Below are 21,040 nucleotides of genomic sequence, written 5' to 3'. Positions count from 1 at the left end.
TGATCAGGTGGGCAATGTAGAAGGTCTTTCTAACCACTTTAGCAACGTGAGTGTCAAAAGAAAGGCCACTGTCAACCTGGGTCCCCAGGTCCCTGATAACCTCTTCTGTGCTTAGTGGATTGCCACCTATATGGTAGCTTGGGGTTACCTTGTTTTTCCCGAAGGGTATGACTATACATTTTTGGCGTTTAACTTCAGGCCATGGCTCTGGCACCAGCTATCTGTTTCCGTGAGTCCCTTCTGAAGGATATCCGTGTCCGATGCACTTTCCACTATGGCGCCCAGTTTGCAGTCGCCTGCAAACTTTGTCAGCCAAAGTCCTCCCATGTTGGCCTGTACTTCTGAGAAGTAGATGCCAAACAATAGGGGCCAAGGACCGAGCCCTGTGGGACACCACTTGTGACCGGCTTGGAGTCTGACACAGCGCCAGCAACTCTAACCCTGTGGGTTCTGTCCTTAAGCCAGTTTGCAACCCATCTTGTGACATATGGGTTTACATTTAAGCTGGTAAGTTTTTCTACAATACCCGAGTGGGGTATTGTGTCGAAAGCCTTTGCAAGGTCAAGGTAGGCTGTATGGACTGCCTTTTCCTCATCAATGGCCTTGGTGACTGTTTCGAAGAAGTCAACCAAGTTCAAAAGGCATGATCTTCCCTTGACAAAGCCAAACTGGGTCGGGTCTAATGTCAGCAAGTCCCCTATATCTTTGTTTATGAGCTCCATTATGATCCTCTCCATAGCTTTGCAGACTAGACTTGTTAAGCTTATGGGGCGGTAATTACCAGGGTCCGTAGAGGCGCCGCCTTTGTGGAGTGGGACCACAGTTGCCGTACGCCACTCCTTGGGCACGTATCCTGTGGTAAGGCTGAGATTAAACAGCTGCCTTATGTGCGGGTTTAATTCCTCATTTAGCTTGTGTAGCACACAGCCGGGGACACCATCCGGTCCCATTGATGCTGTGTTTTTAGCTTTAGAGAGAGCAGCTTTCACCTGCGCATTTGAGATGTCCGGGAGGCTACACTCGGCTGGGATAGTTATCTCTCCTTTAGGGGAGAGGGGTGAAGTTTGCACTGAACCTGTCTGCCAGTATGTTGGCAATGTCTGTGGGTTCAGTGATTTTTGTATCATTTTGGACTAATTCTGAGCATATCTGGGAGTTTCCACCCAGGTTCCTAACATAGCTGAAAAAGGCCTTATGATTGTCCTTTGAATCCATGGCAATTTTTCTCTCAAAATTGGCCTTAGTTGATTTTATGAGTGCTCGTATTTTTTACTAATAATGATCAGGGGTGACTTCCCTTTTATGGATTTTGTTCTATCATGTAATAGCTTCCTCCTCTTATTGTAAAGTTTGTTAATGGCTGGGGTCCACCAGACTGGACGTTTGCCCTTTGTGGAAAGAGTCTTGGTTTTATTTGGGATTGCCTGATCCATGCAGTCCTGGAGGTGTTCATAGAAGGCATTTGTAAGGGCTTCCGCAGCTTGGGTTGTGGTTTCCTCTGGCTCAGGGGCCTTGAAGGATACCACACCAGTCTTGAGTAGTGTGAAGTTTGCTTTAGAGAAGTTCTTCACTATGGTCTTTTGTTTGGGGTGGGGCGGATGTGGATTTCCAGTGAGATTAGTTTATGATCAGATCTCACCAATGAGGGATATACTTCCGGTGTGGAGCATTTTGTCCCCATGTTTGTGACAATGAGATCTAGTATATTTTCTCCTCTCGTGGGAACAGTGACTAACTGTTCCATGGCATTTGAATTTATGAACTCCAGGAACCGTTGGGCTAGAAAGTTAGGGCTTGAGTAATGTTCCCAGTCTATATTCGGGTAGTTGAAGTCACCCAATATGATGGTGTTTGGAGATACATTTATACCCTCCAGTGTCTTCAGGAAGGCTGTGTGGGGTTCCTGAGTTTGAGAGGGTGGCCTGTAGCATGCTACAATTTGTAGAGCAGTTTTGCCTATGGTTAGTTTTTGTGACATTCTTTCATCTTTGGGGCTTGGTCGATTGGATCGTTGGATGTGACTGTGTTGAACGGATTATACTTCTACTTTTGTAAACAATATTGCACGGACTTTCAGGTCTTAGCACAGTGGTCTATTGGAATGGTACCATGATGGGCGTAAGGAGCGGAAGAACATGAGACTGATTTAGTACATTTTTACATTCTTGTTAAATGTGTAGTGCCTAATTGTAATTTCTGAAAATGTATAAATGTGCGTATAATATCATGTGGCTGCGCATTTAGGCCAAATACCATTTGTGGTCAACGGGGTACATATTGGGAGTGTAAATTGACTATGTGATTGAGGCTTTCGTCTGGGTTATATTACCATTTGAACCAGCACTCTTCCACGTACGGCTGCCCTTTTGGGTTTGTATATGATTTAAATTACCAGGATTATGGATCCATCTTTTGGCGCTTACAGAATTTTAGAGGGACATTAAGGTGTTTGGTGTTTTGCATCTGTTGTCGCTAATTCTATGGAAGTATATCCTGGATTTTTCATGTGTTTTATGCTACAGGATACTATATAGTATTGCACATGTTTCATCAGACCATTGTATGTTAAAATTGTTTCTATGTGTAACCTTCCTCTGTTGGTTTCCATTAACAGATGGGCCTAGATTATTTAAACTAGATGTATCAAGATACATTTGGATTAAGCTAAGGGGTTTCATATTATAGAGCATTTTTTTGCAACTGTTCAAACAACTATCGCATGCTTATTTCAGGCCACTTTGTGTAATGCCATCCAGCTAGCCTATAGCTTGTTGGCTATTTTCTTTTGGCCATGTTATATAACTAAGGGGTCCCTATATATCTCAGGTCTATGATGTTGAAGGGCCTTTTTTGGTTTTTGTACTTAATATTTATGTTTCACTATTCAAGTGGATACATAAATTTTGAGATATATTAAGATATTGGGGATTGGTATTATACAGTTATTTACAAAGGCTGTTTTAATTATTACCATATGTTGAACAATTTTTTATAATAGTATGGATTAGACCAATTATTTGACATTCCACATACTGATTAGTGGATTTTTGCCTTTTGGCTATTTTTAGGATATTTTTCCTAAAAACATAATTGGTTGGTACATTGAACATTTTTGTATAGATTGTCTAACCAGCTATTGTATGTTCACTGTATGCCATTCTGATACGCTTTTTAGTTAGCAAATAGGTGGATGATAAAATTCATTTTTGCAATGCTATACAACTAAGATGTTCCTATATATTTAATGCCTATGATGTTTAAGGGGCTTTACTATCTATGAAGGAATTTCCTTAATATGTTCTTTGTATTTAAGGTTTATGTTTCACTATTTGGTGGACACATAGAATCTGGTGGTAGATTAAGATATTGGTCATAATACTGGTACTCATACAGCTATTTTAGGGCTGATTTAACTACTATATATGGGATTGAACGTTTCTCTTTAATAATATTTTATCAGACACATTATATTCCACATACAGTTTAGTGGATTTTGTGCCTTCTGGTGTTTAAGGATATTTTTCCTAAACATAAGGTTGAATACTAATATTGTTTAACAATCAGTAATATTGATCCATTATTTTGGTTAATACATTCATGTTATTGGATTTTATATCCACTACTTATAGGGAAGACGGGATTTCCTTCATATAACCCCTTTTTGGGTGGAACACGGTTTAATGATTCAGGAACACATTTGGCTTTTTGAGATAGTGGTTACTTCCCCTGAGATATTGGTATTTTATAACGAATTGGATTTATATCAATCCTATCATCTTTTGGATAGGTCAATTTACTGGGTTCTTTTCTTGGCTCTGGCATCGCACCACCTTTATTTTGTCATACTGGGTCGGTTCATTTTGGCAATATGAATCTGGACAATATTTTACAGGGTATGTGTGCTGATAGGGAGGATATCCAGGTGTTTGGACTGGAATCTATCTCAAGCAACAATACCAATGATCAACAGGCTGCCTCTTCAAGTAATGGATGCCAATCTGCCTTCTTTAATCTAGAGAAAGCCCTAAAAGGTCTAAGAGCTAATATTTGGCACTTACGGCTTTTTAAGGCCTATTTATATAAAAAATTAGTCCCTCGGGGACTTAGAATCAAGTTAAAACCCATGGTCAGCAGATCTGAAGAGAGGTTGACCAATGAGTGGTTTGAGGCAGCTCAAGAAGGATCTATGAGGTTTGTACAAATACTGTCAGATTATTATGAAAGGACAACAGACTTAAACATTGCTGAGATTAAAGATCTTAGCACTATTTGCAAACAATTTGAATCTAATAGCAACTACAGTACCTTGGTAGCCAATTTATCTAGGGAACTGACCCAGTATGATAAATTGACGAAAGAAAGGAAAATTAAAAAGTTCAATCAGGACGTCAATGACTATGCTAGGGGACGCCCTTTTGAATTACAAAAATCAGTCAGATTTAAGGATATGACTACGGGTAGGGGCGGTGCCAGATCAAGGAAACGACCCAGACTAATTCTCAAAAATAAGGAGCATATATATACCAGTACCTCGGGTGATGAGTCCTCTCCCACTGACAGTGAGGGTATTACATCTGATCACTCACCTTACAAAAAAAGAAGTAATATACCTACCCCTTTTGGGGTAAGACGAAACGACGCGGGGGGAGGAAACACCATAATAGGTCCAGATTTGGAATCAATGGATGGAATAGTTCAAGCATTTCTAAAATAGATGACACTGTATTTCATAATGTCCTTAATTTGTCTAAGGTTGAGCTCACTCTGGAACAAGAAACAATCTTAAATAAAGGCTTAGGGTTTGTACCTGGTTTCTTTTGTGATCAATACCAAATAGTCAATGATGTTTTGGAATTTTGCCGCAGTTTGAATCTAAAGATATTTTTTTCTGATAATGTTAACAATGATGCTCAAAGATCTACTGAGTTTAGATTTTTAAAATCTACATTTCAACCTCCTGCTAACACGCATGTTACAGCTTTTCAACAGGCTGTACTTAGGGACTTACATTTTCCACCATATGGTTTCAATATTATTAAAGACAATATTCATGAAACTGAAAGACAGGCGCTTGAGGAATTGAAAAACAACAATGATATAGCGATTCTTAAGGCAGATAAAGGTGGGGCGGTAGTGGTTTTGGACATGGATTATTATACACAGGAAGGATTACGACAACTATCTGATAAAAAATGCTATATGAAAATGGATATTGATCCCACTCCTACTTTTAAAAAAGAGATTGATAATTTCTTGGGTAGTGCAGTTGAGAATGGCATTTTATCCACTACTATTGTCAAACATTTGACGGTTAAGGATCCAAATAAACAGATATTATATTTACTTCCTAAAATACACAAATCTTTGACCTCCCCACCTGGCCGACCTATAGTGTCTGGTCATGGTTCACTTACTGAACCTCTTTCAGCCTTTTTGACAGAACATTTGAAACCATTGCTTGTCCATGTGAGAGCTAGAATCAAGGATACTACACAATTTTTACAAATTATAGCAGAGACTGAGATTGAATCTGACTGGCTGCTCTGTACACTAGATGTAAAATCATTATACACCAGTATCCCACATTGGGCTGGTCTTCAAGCACTTCAGTTTTGGCTTGAAAAATCTAATATATATCCTCCTGGATTTAATACACTTTTGATTTGCATGTGTGAGCATGTTCTGAATAAAAATATATTCTTTTTCCAAGGTGAATGCTATTGGCAGCTACAAGGCACTGCAATGGGGGCATCATTTGCCCCTATATATGCAGACCTTTTTATGGCCTACTTGGAGGAATATCTTATATACAACACATCTCACAACATTTACATCGTAGAAATGGATATCTGGCGTAGATATCTTGATGATTGTTGGATGGTGTGGCGGGCAGATACGGAATATCTTAAAGAATTTGTGGATTATCTGAACAGTAATATTTGGGGCATTGAATTCACAGTCAACAGCAACATGACTACCATTGAATTTTTAGATGTCAATGTTTATAGGAAGCCTGATAATACACTAGGCACTAAAATATACAGGAAATATCCTGAATATAATACATTGCTACATGCCTCAAGTATGCACCCCCGCCACACTGTCCGGGACATCCCTAAATCTCAGTTTCGCCGTATCAAAAGAATTAATTCAAGTAAGGAGGATTATGAGCTAGCCAGTTCTGATCTTGTGAACAGATTCCTTGATAGAGGGTATTCAGAGTTTGATATCAGATCTGCCAAATATTGGTCTGATAATCTAACTAGGAACCAGCTTCTTGAATACCAGGACCGTCAGAAAAATAAAAAAGGTGATACGGTCCTGAGATTAGTTACCACATATGGCAGAAATAATCAGATAATTAGAGGAATTGTGGAAAGAAATTGGAACATCTTGATGGCTAATGAGATTCTTCGACAACATCTTGGGACACGTTGTCAATTTTCTTATAGAAGGGGCAAAACTTTAAGTTCTATTTTCTCACATTATAAACATCATGGTAGTGGAGGTGCTAGGTATAAACAATTAACCATGACGGGTAAAGAATTGATTGGCACTTTCCCTTGCGGTCATTGTATGTCATGCAGCGAAATAAATAAAACAAAATCTTTTAGCAGTGCCAATACTAGCAAGGTATATGATTTAAAGTTTTTTGGGAATTGTTCAATGAGTTGGGTCATATATCTTGCCACCTGTCAATGCTCCGCGTTTTATGTAGGGAAAACCTCTCGGCCATTAAAAATTAGGATTGGGGAACATAGAAGTAACATTAGAAATAAGAAAATCATTAATGCCCTCTACCAACACACAGTTAAACATCCCACGGCCAAATATAGGTTTACTATCATAGATCGGATTGTTGGTGATAGAAGCCACCAACAAGGATGGGAGAATATTTTGACACAAAAGGAAAAATATTGGATTATACATTTGGGTGCATTATTTCCCCCAGGTATTAATGATCATCTTTAATTTATACATACACTTATTGTACCTTGTTGACCAATGAGTGTCCACTGGCATATATATATATATATATATTTTCAATATATAGCGTATTGCATTATGTAGAGTCACATGTTATTTAATTAATATAATGTGCAGGTCTTCTGATTTTGCTTTATGTTGATGTTGATTTTTATTGACATTTTTATTTTTATTTTTATTTTATTTTTATTTTCTTTTTGAATGCTTATACGTAACCTTTTGGTGTTTAAGGTCTTATTAGACCACAATACTATACTCTGATTGGATAGTCTTTAGTTAACAGATACTATAAATAGTATCATGTGTTTCTGTTGGCTCTCTGTTTAATTTTTGTGCTCCACTGAAGAAGGGATAACCGAAACCGGTTTGGAGTTTGGGATATATAACTTATATCCTATGTGATTTTGTTAAATAAAACTTTTGGGACATCATTTGCTGGCCGTTGTGTGTTTTGGAAGTTTGGTTGGCCGAGCAAAGCTTTACGTGAGAGGTTTGGTGTGGTTCTACCATTTCATATCAGTGGAAAATGGTGAAAAGTATATACTAGCATTCCTGTCCAAGGAAATTAAATGCATCTGTTTTCCAGTACTTCTTGCAAGGAGTCCAGAAGCATAATGTTTCCAGTTGTGAATGGAGGTAAATAGCTGTATCTGAGGTGTTCCTCACAGCAGGATCAATTCCTGAGAAATCCATGATTCAATTTCCATTAGAATGGGTCTGTCCTGGTCTTGTTCAGCAAGTCTGCCACAAGTGTTTGCTCCAACATGATGTAAAATGCCTGTAGTGTGACACTGTGCTGAAAAGCTATATCTCAAGCTACCATGGATATTCTGCACATAGGGTAAAATATGCCCGCAGACTACCATGGCTATTCTGCACATAGGGCAAAATCTAGTCGCCCCTCCTCCCATGTACTTAATGTACCACATCACTGTGTTGTTGCCTGTAACCACTTATTACTGCCAACATCTCTTTTATGCTTATGCAGTTTTGGTCTGTCCCTTTTATTCCAAGGAGGTCAAGGTCTTACAACTTTGGCTATTTTTTCTCTTTAGCCTAACCTATTTCTCCCATGCATTTCATGTGATGTCCAAGGGGTGAGTGTGCAATGGGAGTATGTGGCATATCATCCTGCTGAGGCAACTCAGCCAGTGTTCGCCACCACTATTCTCTTTGGACAATGCCCCACTTTGGGTCCTCAGCCTCCACTGGATATCAGCTTGAGGAACACCCAAGAAATGCCCTACACCATAGGGAAGGTTACCCCCCCCACCCACCCGTGCCTCAGACGGGGTCTACTTTATTTATGCGAAAGCTTAAAACAGTGAATGCATATGCATCGAACCATATGCATCGAAAGTGCGAACCGTCGAAAACTGTAACCGGAAATCTCCGTAAGTGGAGATTTCTGTTTACTTCAATGTAGTGCAATCTCGGAGTTGGTATATTTAAGTAGCAGGGGGTGTTGGGGGCGTGGGGGGCTTGTCCCCCTGCCTACAGCTGTTACATATCATGTTTGTTGTGTAGTTCCGTTTTTATTGTGTTTCGATGCATATGCATTCGCTGTTTTAAGCTTTCGCGTAAATAAAGTAGACCCTCTCAGACACCCGAGGTGCTAATCAAACCCAGGTTGTCTCTATCCCACTAGGCTACATAGCTCTAAGTTGCATGGCATTTCGCCTCACAGTTAGACGTTGCACGTTCGATTCTCAGTTAGAGCGTCTTCTGTGTGTCGACATGCGTGAATGGGCGTTCCTTCGCTGAAGGTTGTGCGTTAGGCCTGGCAAGCCAGCATGTAAAACTCTACTGCCAATCATTAGCGGACCGGAGTTCCGCTGTGGTGACCCCTAACCGGGAAAAGCTGAAAGACAGAAGACTTCAATCAGTCTAAAACAATTTCTGTTTTAAATCAAACTTAAATCTACTGCTTATAAAAAAAACAACACAACGGTCCCATATCTCCTATTAGTCCGAATATAAAACCATATGCTACCATTTTTGCTAGACAATTTCACTCAGCAGCAAATTTAGCAATCTAAATATTTCAGTTTTGTTTGAAGTTCAAAGGTGGAGGGGATGGGTTTAGAGGCTGGGGTAGAATTGTAAGGGTGGGGTGTTTGGGAAGGATTTAGTTAGTTCAGCAATAGAGTTAATAAAGAAGGAGTTGAAAAGAGAGGCGATTTCTGCAAAGGTCTTAGTAGTATCAGGACAAGGGTTGTTTTTAGTGCCTGGGTGAAGGAGTGAGTTGATGGGAGTTCCAGAATTGTTTGGGGTTTGTGGAGTGGTTGGTCTGGAGTTTCCTATAGTAAGATTGTTTATCCTTGATTATGTGTCTTTTGGTGAGGTTGCGGAGTTGTTTATATTTAAGGTGGGTTTCAGGAAGTTTATTGTGCTGGGAAAGTTTCCAGCATTTATCTCGCTGTTGCATACTTTTTTTGGTTTCCTTGGTTAGCCATGGTGCGGGGCTGGGTTTGACTCTAATAGATCGTGGAGGTGCTTGGGTATTAAGTACATTGAGGAAGGTGGAACTGAAGTGATCAACAGCGTTATCTAGAGGGAGTGTTTTTAGTGTGTTCCAGTTAGTTTGTTTGAGGGTGTTATAGAAGGTTGTAGGGTTGAAGTTAGTAAGGTTATGTGTTTCATGTTAACTATTCTCATATGTATGCATGCATGTATGTATGTATCAAGGGAGCCCGCAGGATTTTTTGCAGGGGGGTGCAAACCCAGAGCCCCACCCACATAGCTCACCCCGCCCCCTGCCAACACAGCCCCGCCCAAGTCCACCCACCCAAGCCCCGCCCACACAGCCATTCCAGTGTCCCATTACTTGGCTATTTCTCCCCATTTACTGTAGACACTATTCAAATCTGTGTGCATACTGTGTTATGCTTTAGTTCTACAATGATTACAGGCAGTTGGATTTAAATTTACAACTTTTATTTCAAACATTATAGCCCAAACACTGAGACATTTACTAAACCTAAACAAAGCAATAGTCTTGCAATGAAAACAGACTTGGCATTAAAGCTTCTCTACTTTTGAAACTCACATTCAATGAAACGGCATTGAAACCCACATTCAAAGAAAATGCATCTGGCCAGTGGCAGGTTATTTACCTCTGAACTGTTTTCAAGCAATAGGCTCCTTATGCACAGTTAGGGCCATGCAAAAGTTATTTGATTTACCGATTGTATTAATTATAATATATAATTGAATTATATCCCTTGTATTATACAGCAACACTTGTATATTTCAGTGTTTCTACAAATTCAGTGCCTGCTGCCGTCAAAGAATAAATTGCCTATGTTAAATTAAAAAAATGGTAAGCTGGTATATTGCAATAGAAAATGGATGACAAGCTGAAAAACAGGTTCATAGTTAGGCATCTCATCCAAAGGAGGACATCCTGAGGACTGCAGCATATAAATGTATATGCTGTAGGAATAGAACCTCAAGCCTTCACATTAAGATGCAAGTATTCTACTTGTGGTGCTACTAACATAGCTTTAAAACTTTATACCACAATAGAGATACCATTTGCTAAACAAAATGGTTGCACATTGTAAATAGACTTGGCATGAGCAGCAGTGAACTTTGCTTCCCTTAAAACTCACAGTTCCTTGAAAATGCACTTGAAAATTCCACCTGCTAACTCTAACTTGGGCATCTCACTTTCTCTCTCTCTTACAAAGATACCACACCCCTCAAGGCTTCACCCTTAGTGCAAGAAATCTTGACAAAGCCTAAAATAAATAGGGACAAATTATAAATATGGCTCTCAGAAAATTGCAAGAGTAACAGGATTTGTGTTAGTATGCATTTTTCTAAATGACATGACATCTAAAACTGAAATGTCTCATTATTTAGCAACTTCAATCCTTTTAAGAGGAATATGGGGCAAAAATCTGGACAGCTGAGGGGTATGCTACCTCCCTCTTATACACACACCAAATAATTCTGGTCAGACTTGAATTAGTTCTGGGAAGGTTGCACTGAACGGCACCGTGCTTGATCTGAAGTGGGTGAAATCCTGGTAGCTAGTGATTGCAGCTCAGCAATGTGGAGCATTAAAGCATTTTTAGCAGAGCATTGTTTCATCACTACCTATTGTGTTTGCACATAAGCTGTAGTCATTTCAAACATTTGCCTTTTTGATTACTACAGAGTACATTTACCCACCAGAGCTATTGTGTTTTGACTTCATTGTGGAGCTAGTTGTTGCAGGGCTTGGCTTTTAAGTAAGGTAGCAATGCTTATTTACCATATACCATTAAAGCCACCCAACTACAAGTGTACTAACACACAGACACTGCTATAAGACACTGGTCTCCAATAAAATGTAATGAGCTTCTGAAAATACTGTAATCCTGTCCTTTTATTACAAATACTGTCATATGCATTTCAATACCCAAGGCTTATACATTATCTAGCTATGTAAATATTCTCTGCATGGCAACGAAAAGGCTTTCAATGCTAGCAATTCTTTAACAATATGCTTACTAAAGCTTACTTGCATCTTACAATCTCCGACAAGCTTACCTGATGTTCATTAAACCATGGCTACTTAAACAGAGCAACAGGACACTGTGATAGCATGCAGTTCCTGAATAATAAGAAGCATAAATCAACAGTATAAAAATCTGATAGAAAACCAGAACATTTTGCAAAATCAAGGACAGATGAAAAGCCACGGTCATATTTGTGATCTACCTTGGATGGGGGAATACTCTGCACATACTGCATAACTGCTTCTTGCCTTCCTTGGACACATCCCGAGCCACTACAATGGGGGCTGGGGTGCAATAAGTATGTCATAATTTGAAGGCTCTGACACTCCTACCTCTCAACTTCAGAGCAAGAAATCTGGACAAAGCCATACATAGAACTAGAAGTGGGACACAGGCCCAAAAATAAGGCCAATTTTAAATATTGCTCTTATTAACTTAATAGAACAGGTAGATCTTGCATTAGTACAAATTTTCTGAAGGGTATAAAATCTGAAACTCAAATGCCTGCCATTATTTTCTAACTTCAATCTTTAATGACTTGCCACTAATTTGCCAGAAACCACAATTTTATGAAAAACAGACCAAAATGTGATACCTGTCAAAAAAGGGACACCTTTTTAATATTAACAGTTAACTTGAAGCAGAAAATAAGAGCATCCACATGCATTTCTGAAATAAAGGTAATCTACAACTGATCATTACAGTTATAATTGTAAACCCTCCACATTTTCTTCCAAAATTGCCATTTTGGAGGAGGCATTATTAGGGGAGAGCAACATTTTGAGCCAGAATTGGGGACAATTGAGATGTTTGGATATTCCTAATCTACAAAGTGATTTGCACGTACCTCTCAACCTCTTAATGCAGGAAATCTGAACAAGGCCAAATATATTGGGGAACAGAAACACTACTAAAAATGCTCTTGTATAAACTTAGACAGTCTTGCATTAGCATGCATTTTTCTGAAGGTTATGACATCTGAAACTCAATGTCTGTCATTTAATGGCTTCATTCCTAAATGATTTGCTAGAAAACCACAAATTTTGAGAAACAAACCAAAAATAAGCAGCAAATATCTATTAATTCTGCAAAGATATGGACAACTGAGAGGTATAGTTCAACCGGGGCTGTCTGAGTTTGCTACCCCCCCCTCACAAAATCATGGTCAAATGGAGCCTCCCCCCCCTGCAGCCATTCCAATGTCCCATTCCTTGGTTATTTTGCCCCATTTACCATAAACACTAATGTGCATACTGCTTTACTTCTGCGATGATTTAGGATTTCATTTGAAAGTTATTTTGCATTTTACAGCACAAACCCTAATACATATCTGTTAAAGCAATGCAGTCTCAATGAAAATAGACTGACATTAATACTTCTCTGCCCTTGAAACTCACATGCATTGAAACAGCACCGAAACCCACTTTCAGAGAAAATACACTTTGCCAATTGCAAATATTAACTCTGGGCTGTCTTCAAAATCATAGGCCCCTCCAACATAACATACACATGCTCTTTGATACACCTTCCAGACTGTATTACATTATATTCCTTGTACAATACAGTTGTTAAAGGGCATTTTAAATTTATTGTTTTGAAAATTTTTCCAGTAAACAAAGAAACAAAAAGCATCCACCAATGACAAAATTGCCCAATTCAGAACATTTCCATCATAAAGTCTACTCAAGTCCACCAGTATCAGTAAAAAATACACAATCTCTGTAGTAAAATCCACATTGAAGAAATTTATAACTAATAGAGGTTGCTGCTAGCAAACATTTTATGTCATTGTTTAATCTACAAATAAAGTGCCCGTTACCCTTGAAGAATAAATTGCCTTTGTTGCATGCAGTAAAATGAAAAGCTAGTAATACCGCAATAGAGAATGGATAGCAAACTGTTAACAGGTTCATAGTTACTAGGTATCTTTGCCAAAAGGACTGCAGCATCCACCCCCTTTACAACACAATACAGCATCAGCAATGCATTTACCTACTGCGGGAGTAGAACCCACAGCCTTCAGCATCTAAAGCAAGTACACTATCTGTTGTGCTATTAATGTAAGCAGACTAAACATAATCAGCACTAAACTTTTGCTCCCCTGCAGCTCTCAGCTCCTTGTAAAATCTACTCGACACTCAGCTGTATCTCTGAACTTTGCAGCACAAGAAATCTGGAAAAGTCAAAATTTATTGGGGCAAAAGGCCAAACAACAGGGACACATTTTAAACATTGCTTGTATAATGTTGAAAGTTGCTAGAATAAAATGCTACATTACCACCATACATTTCACTGCCACGACTTGAACCCAGGGACCCCATGCAAAAGTCAAAGCAACATACCACTACGCCAAATCAGCTGTTTTGTGAAAGAGGAAGACTGAAACTTTACCATTTAGTGAATTCAGTTCTCACCATAGCACAGCTGTCAACCTCTTAGCACAAAAGACCTGAACAAAGCCAATAATGGGTGACTACAACCACCAAACATTTAGTGAATTCAGTTCTCACCATAGCTCTCAACCTCTTAGCAAATAACACCCGGACAAAGCCAGTAATGAGAGAATATAGCCCCAAACATTTTCAGTGAAATCAGTTCTTACCATAGCTCTCAACATTAGCAAAAAACCTGGATGAAGCCAATAAATACCTGAACAAAGTCAATACTGGGTGAATACAGCCCCCAAACATATTCAGTGAATTCAATTCTTACCATAACTCTCAACCCTAGCACAAAACCTGGATGAAGCCAATAATGGGGGGAATACAGTCCCAAACACAGGGATACATTTCAAATATCCATCTTGTACACTTAGAAAATTGCTAGAATAAAAGCTTGCTTTTGTTACCATACACTTTCTGAAGAAAAGAAGTCCAACATTGAAATGTGTCCATTTACATTTATTAACTAGGAAAGTCTGACTTTGAAAACAAAAAAGCTAATTTTTTTAGCAGAGGCCCAGGGAGAAACACTCCAGACAGCCAAGAATATAACCAAATAATAACACTTAGCTGTCAGGCAACAAGGACACAAATGCAGAAACCACAGATTTTATGAGGAACAGAAAAGGTATCAGGGAAAATCCTGAAATATTTTTACAAATGGTGGTGGGTAGGGAATTCAGGCTCTTGCCACTTGGGCCCAAGGTACAGGGTTCAAGCCTTATTCTCTACCCACCACCATGTACACCTGGGGCATTTCACACACACACACACACACACACACACACACACACACACACACACACACACACACACACACACACACACACAGACACACACACACTACCTGAACAGGTCCCATCTTTCGTTCCTGCATAATCCGTCTGACCTGAACGGGTCCCATCTTTCGTTCCTGCATAATCCATCATCCGTTCCCGCTCAAATATCCTGTCTACGCTTTCACATAGCCGCTCAAATATCCTGTCTACGCTTTCACATAGCTCCCGCGATGATGTCAGCATGCCTACCTGCGATCTTCTTAAAGAAGAACGCACAAAGAATAACACTGAAATGCTTAGCCACAAAAACTGTTTGAAATGCTCAGCCGATTGTCTATGCTTTCGCTTTCACATAGCTCCCGCGATGATGTCAGCACGCCTACCCGCGATCTTCTTAAAGAAGAACGCACAAAAAATAACACTGAAATGCTCAGCCACAAAAAAAAAACTGTTTGAAATGCTCAGCCGATTCCAGGGGGGTGCAAGTGCACCCCCTTGCACCTGCCTGCGGGCGCCCTTGGTATGTATGTAAGTATTTAAATAAATATTAGAAAAGTTAACATCAAACATTAAAAGTTACACCGAAACTTGACTTACAATGTTTCATGTTAACTATTCTAATATTTAACATATGTATAAAACTCTCAGCTTTACACATTTTATTTTTGTGTTCACTGTATCTGTGTTAAAACAGTTAATGTGCTGTGTGGTAGACTCACGCTGGAATGACTGAGATATGTATACAGCCATACAGTTTATATTTCAAAACAATAAAAGCGGCAATTGTCAAAAAAGGAGCTGAATTGCAAGATTATCGCAGCTGCTAAGGCAGAAAGCTGCACTCATCACTGATACTGGTAACCAGTAACTAAATGCTTCACCCATCACTGACATTTCTAAGCAGTAACTGTATCATATATCTCTGACAACTGCTACTTGATATTCGGTATACATACCTAGGAATTTATGCCAGGGAATCCCACTTCATAAACTCTATTCCCAATCTTAATACCTAACTGTTCCTTAAAACTATTTAGTGGGATTACTTATAACTAATGGAAGTGTATTGATTATGCCCTATATGTAAAACTCTTAGTTTTGGTAAGAGACTTGGCTACAGGTAAATCAGCAAAAAAATATTATTACTGATATCTTTCTCATGAAATGAGAAAATCTAATGTAAAACTGTAGATGCCAGTACTCACCCTTTAAGCGTTTATATGCCATTACATCACTAATTAACATTATGTGCCTAACAGAGAAAAGGTTTAATGCTTTTAATCTTTCACTGTATTCAAAATTCTACACCCTAGCTAAATTATGAGGAAATATTTGCTTATATTCACTTTACTTTTCTCCAATCACTTGAGATAAATGTAAGCCTGGTCACAGTACTCAATAAGTGGTCTAACCAATATAATGATACAAGTATGTTGTGTCTTTGTTGTATCTTTCGGCTTTTCCCGGTTAGGGGTCGCCACAGTGGAACTCCAGTCCGCTAATGATTGGCAGTAGAATTTTACGTGCCGAGTTGTCGGCCCTGACGCACAACCTTCAACAAAGGTACGCCCATTCACGCATGTCTCCACACAGAAGACGCTCTAGCTGAGAATCGAACAGGACAGCATCTTACTGTGAGGCAAGAACGTTACCGCAGCACCACCACCGCAGTGATACAAGTATAATGATATAAAAAAAACTTTTCTTCCCTAGTGAGGGCTGAACAGACTACATCCTAACAACCAGTAAACTGACATCCAATCTGACCTGAGCATCAGCCAAAACACAAACACGCTTTAATACCTTTGATTCTAGAACCAATTCCTGATTTACTGTATAGCGACAACACTTGCTACTATGTCCAAAGTGAAACAAAGCAGATTTAGACTCATTGGCAAACACAGAATGGAAACAAATCAGACAAAGGCTGTACAGAAACTTCTGTTTTATATTACTGGGTCTCCCACTTTGTATTCATCAGTATACTTGCTAACCCTCACCAGATAGAAAGACATAAACTGAAGATGAATGGAAACATTACAGATTCCCAGAGGACACCCTACTTCTTTCATTTCTAATCCACTGCTAAATCCAGTTAATGACAGATATGAATATTCACAGATTCCATAACCTGAATAATTCTCTCATGACCAACAATGGCAAAGTACAATGCACCCTTTGTTACGTACAAAAACAAGCATACTGCCTAACTGGAAAGGTCCCAAACGATTTTTAGCCATAAATATTAAAGGCCTTAAATCTTTTAAGAATTCTAATAAGAGTAGCACAACTCCGAGATAACCCATGTCCTGCTTTTCAAACCATGAAATGCTCAATTTTATTTCACGTGCTGATTCCTCCACAAAAACAGTGCTCTGCAAACATCTGCACTAGGGACCTAAATCTACAACAAAAAAATAAACAAGACTCCCTGGAGGAATAGTTTCCTAGCTCTGCATATTCCCAATCCATCAAATAAATTACAATTACATGTCAAACAAATTACTGCTTTAACTGCCTTTAAGGCTAGTCTTGATGGCTGGATGGGTAAACAGAATTTTATACCAGGGTTATCATGTACTACCCCCTACTTAATTCAGAAGGTTGAGCACTATTAAGTATTCAAAAAGGACGGCAAGAACTTTTAAATGTGTCTGCTTAAAAGTATATGTGGCAAGGCATTTTATGGTCCCCAGGATGGCTTTCCTAATATTGCTTCTGTATTCCTAAAAGGACTGGACAAATCCAGCTATATGACATCAATGATATTACCAAGCTGAAAAGATTCAACAATATTGTCATAGGATTCCTGAAGATTACTTATGCAGGAATATCCTGAAATACATCTGTGTTGATTGGCATTGATTAACTGGTATATGAGTTATTAAAAAGCATGAGAATTACTCGTTCAAAGATCTTTCCTACAAGACTAAACGTTATAGGCCTATAACTGTCTACTAAACCAACAGTACCTCCCACATGGAATGGAGTCATAGAAATTTCAGGGGCATACCCATAACCATATAGTTGACCAGTATCAGGGCTAGAAACAGCATTAGGTCTAATACTCTTAATAGCGGTTTCTGCATAAATACTAGGACATTCTGTCAATTCCTTCACCGATGCATTACTGACAATCATCATGGTGTTGGAAGACCCTCACCCTGGTAAGAACTTAATATAAATAGTATCTGTAATTGTACCTGGATCTGTAACAACTGCATTATCTAAATTTAAACAAAGGTCAGCAACAAGAGATATCTTTATAAAAACTCCTACTACGCTTTTTCTCTTCTAAAGGTGTGTCCTATTCATTCATGCCTATATAGTGTGTTCATGTTAATACAAATAACTCCTTATAGCATCCAGACATTTACAAAGGGACTTGTTAATTAATTATAGGCAACATCAGAAAGGGCAAAGCATAAGTAACAAACTGACACTGCGATCATTAGCATACAATGTCTTACAGTCAAAATACTTATCACTGTCACTTGCAATTCACATTCTCTAGTTACAACCATATTTTCATAACTGACACACATTTTACTGAGGAGCATGGGGTAAAATGCTATGGTGGAAGACAGAAAATACATTGTCATCGTCTACTTACAATATACTACATTGGAAATACTGTGAGGTGTTTGCTAGTAATTATGAATATATGCAATATTTACATGGATACATTAATATTTCCAAAGTAGCTTTTATAAACTACTGTATAACAGCAGATGAAATCTTAGAAGATGTTGAAAAAATGTCGTTAACATTTGCACTGCAAGTTGCATATCTTGAAATATATTTGGTGTAATTTACATTGCTAATTATACAAATAAGCATAACTACTCATATTTGTGAATATCTCAATAAACAACCTGCAAGAGAAGAATGTCTTACTATCAATGTGAAAGGTAATGGAAGTGTTCTGCACTATATGTATAGATTATACAGTTTCTAAGATATGGCAATGTGTGTACATTTTGAGAAAACTACAATAACGTGTGAGCATTATAACACGTTATAATGCTCATGTAATGACTATGACTTGAACTATTACCACTGTAAAGAAGACTTTAAGTAATAGCATTGGTGTTTGAACCTTTTTAATAGCTTTTACTGTGCACATGAGATTTACATTTGATTGTTTTATTCTTTTAAACTGTGTTTTCAGAAAATATTTTGGGTATGTATAGGATGCTAGAGGTGTGGTATTCCAAATCTCAGAGGTGTTGAGTTAACTGGTTTGTAAGACTTTGAATATATAATTCTGTTTACCTCAGAAGGGAACTTCCTAAACATCTTCCAAAATACTTTTTAATCAGTTGTTTTTGAATGGACTTTGTCCATCAGGGGAGAATATTTGTTCATAGTCCTTTTTAAGTAGTCTGATGTCCATTAAGGGAACATATAGTGCTATAAGTGAATTAATCAAAACTGCAAGCAATTATCAGCAATCCTTTATACGTCTGCACTTAAATTCTTGCTCTCAAGTCCACTTATCTGTTTCCTCATTGATGGCAGCAGATACCTAGATCGAAGTTTCCATGCATGTAAGCATTTGAATCACACCGATAAGAACAGGTCCTAATTTCCATTACTATACACTGATTATTAGAATTTCCCAGGACTTCTGCTTATAGTACATACTGCGACATCCATGCTTTAGCCAAATTACATGTAAAATGTTGTCATCACATGTAAACATTTTCATTAATTGAGTGTTCTTGCACTGCACACTAGTTTCAGTAAGTCAGGAAATAATCAACTAGTGGATGTGAGTGAGGGGGTAGCATTTAAATCTCAAGCAAAAATAAAGACATTTTTAGTAAAGCTTGTCTTTAGTGCAACTACAAAATCCTTCTTATATAGGACTGACATGTTGAAAGATCTGTAACGAAAGGCAATATAGTTCAGCTCCCTATCAACCTTATTTGAGATGCCACTATACTGCAAATATACACAGAAACACCTCCTCTATGTTTCTCACTCTATTAAACTGACAGTATCCACTATTATCCTTGGACTGCTATGGGAGGATTCTTGTATTTGAGCCAGGTTTCAGTCACAAACAAAATGTGACTTTTCTCTGTAAAAATCAGATTCAAACTTCTCTACTTTGTTGGTCAGACTTCTAAAGTTAGTAAGTAAACACTTCAGTGTTTTTCCGAGTGCCTCCCAAAGTTACCCTCTTAGCAGGTACTCTAAAAAAATCTTTCAGACTTTTTGCAATTTCCTTGCCCAAATGCCTGTTGCCAGTGATCCAAAAGTACAATCCATCTTGGGCAAAGTAAAATTGCTTGTCAACAAAATTCTCCAATAAGTATATATGTATCTTTATATTTATGGCACAAGAGAATGGCTTTACTGGTTTAAAGTATTAGCCCGCCTCTTTAAGAACTGATCCAAATCTAAAAGAAGCAGCACATCTGCAAACATCACTGCAAATTATTTGTCTATAATTACATCAATAAGGAGACACACAAATTCATCCTAAACTGCATATACTTTTTTCTCCCGAATCATTTGTCGCACAAATCACAAAAGCAAGATCAGGAAATAAGCCTGTCCTACAGTTCCAATACTGCTAATCAGCAACCAACTATATCACACAGCTGTGATAATGATCCTTTCGCTGTAGAGCTTGTAAGCCTTGGTTCAGTCTGTTATAAATCCAGCCCCTTCCTTATTCAGTGTCCAGCTGTTGTTTATCTTCCATAAGTACAGTGCACAACTGCACCACAGCTTTGTAAAAAAAACAAAAAAAAAACAGACACATTGTGGTTCAGTATTTTTCCCACAGCAATTAGAGTCTGACCTAAAGAATGAAAACATTTTTTGCTAAGAAATACAGGCAACTACAATTTAAGAAATTTCTCTGTGGCAATGACATTTTCCACCTGCGGTTTTTCAATTTCTGTTTTGCTTAATGCCCATTTTTATTAGTTTCATTTTCCTACTGCATTATAAAAGCCATTTAAGTAGCATATCTGAATAAATGTTAATGATGACATTCAAGCTATTGCTTGATACCTTAGCTATCAGATGTGATAGCAAATTAGATGCAATATACTCAGAGTTAATAATTTGCATGAACATTATGTCTGGCATTAGAAGAACTCTGTTTTGTAAAAGGTTATAACAATCATGGGTAAAATGTTTATTGTAACCTTTAGGCATATATACTACTTAATGAACACACTGATTTCCAGCAGAGCTTAGGAGATAGCAAAAATGAATGTCAAGAAAAAACTTTGAGGGTTGGTTGCAAAGCTCAAAAACAGATTGAATTTGCAAGTTCTGTGGCAACATGCACTAAAATGGATAA

At 38.2% G+C, this 21,040-nt stretch overlaps 1 protein-coding gene across 6 annotated transcripts in view; it reads right to left on the bottom strand.

Annotated features, from left to right (window-relative positions):
• The window catches only part of KDM4C (lysine demethylase 4C), a 3,520,425-nt gene that overhangs the window by 433,031 nt on the left and 3,066,354 nt on the right, over positions 1–21,040 (bottom strand). The window lies entirely within an intron of this gene.

This window comes from Protopterus annectens, chromosome 2.part0 (assembly GCF_019279795.1).
Source record: "Protopterus annectens isolate FY-2018-M chromosome 2.part0, PAN1.0, whole genome shotgun sequence".
Classification (NCBI taxonomy): Eukaryota; Metazoa; Chordata; order Ceratodontiformes; family Protopteridae; genus Protopterus; species Protopterus annectens.
This window is presented reverse-complemented; position numbering and strand designations above follow the sequence as displayed.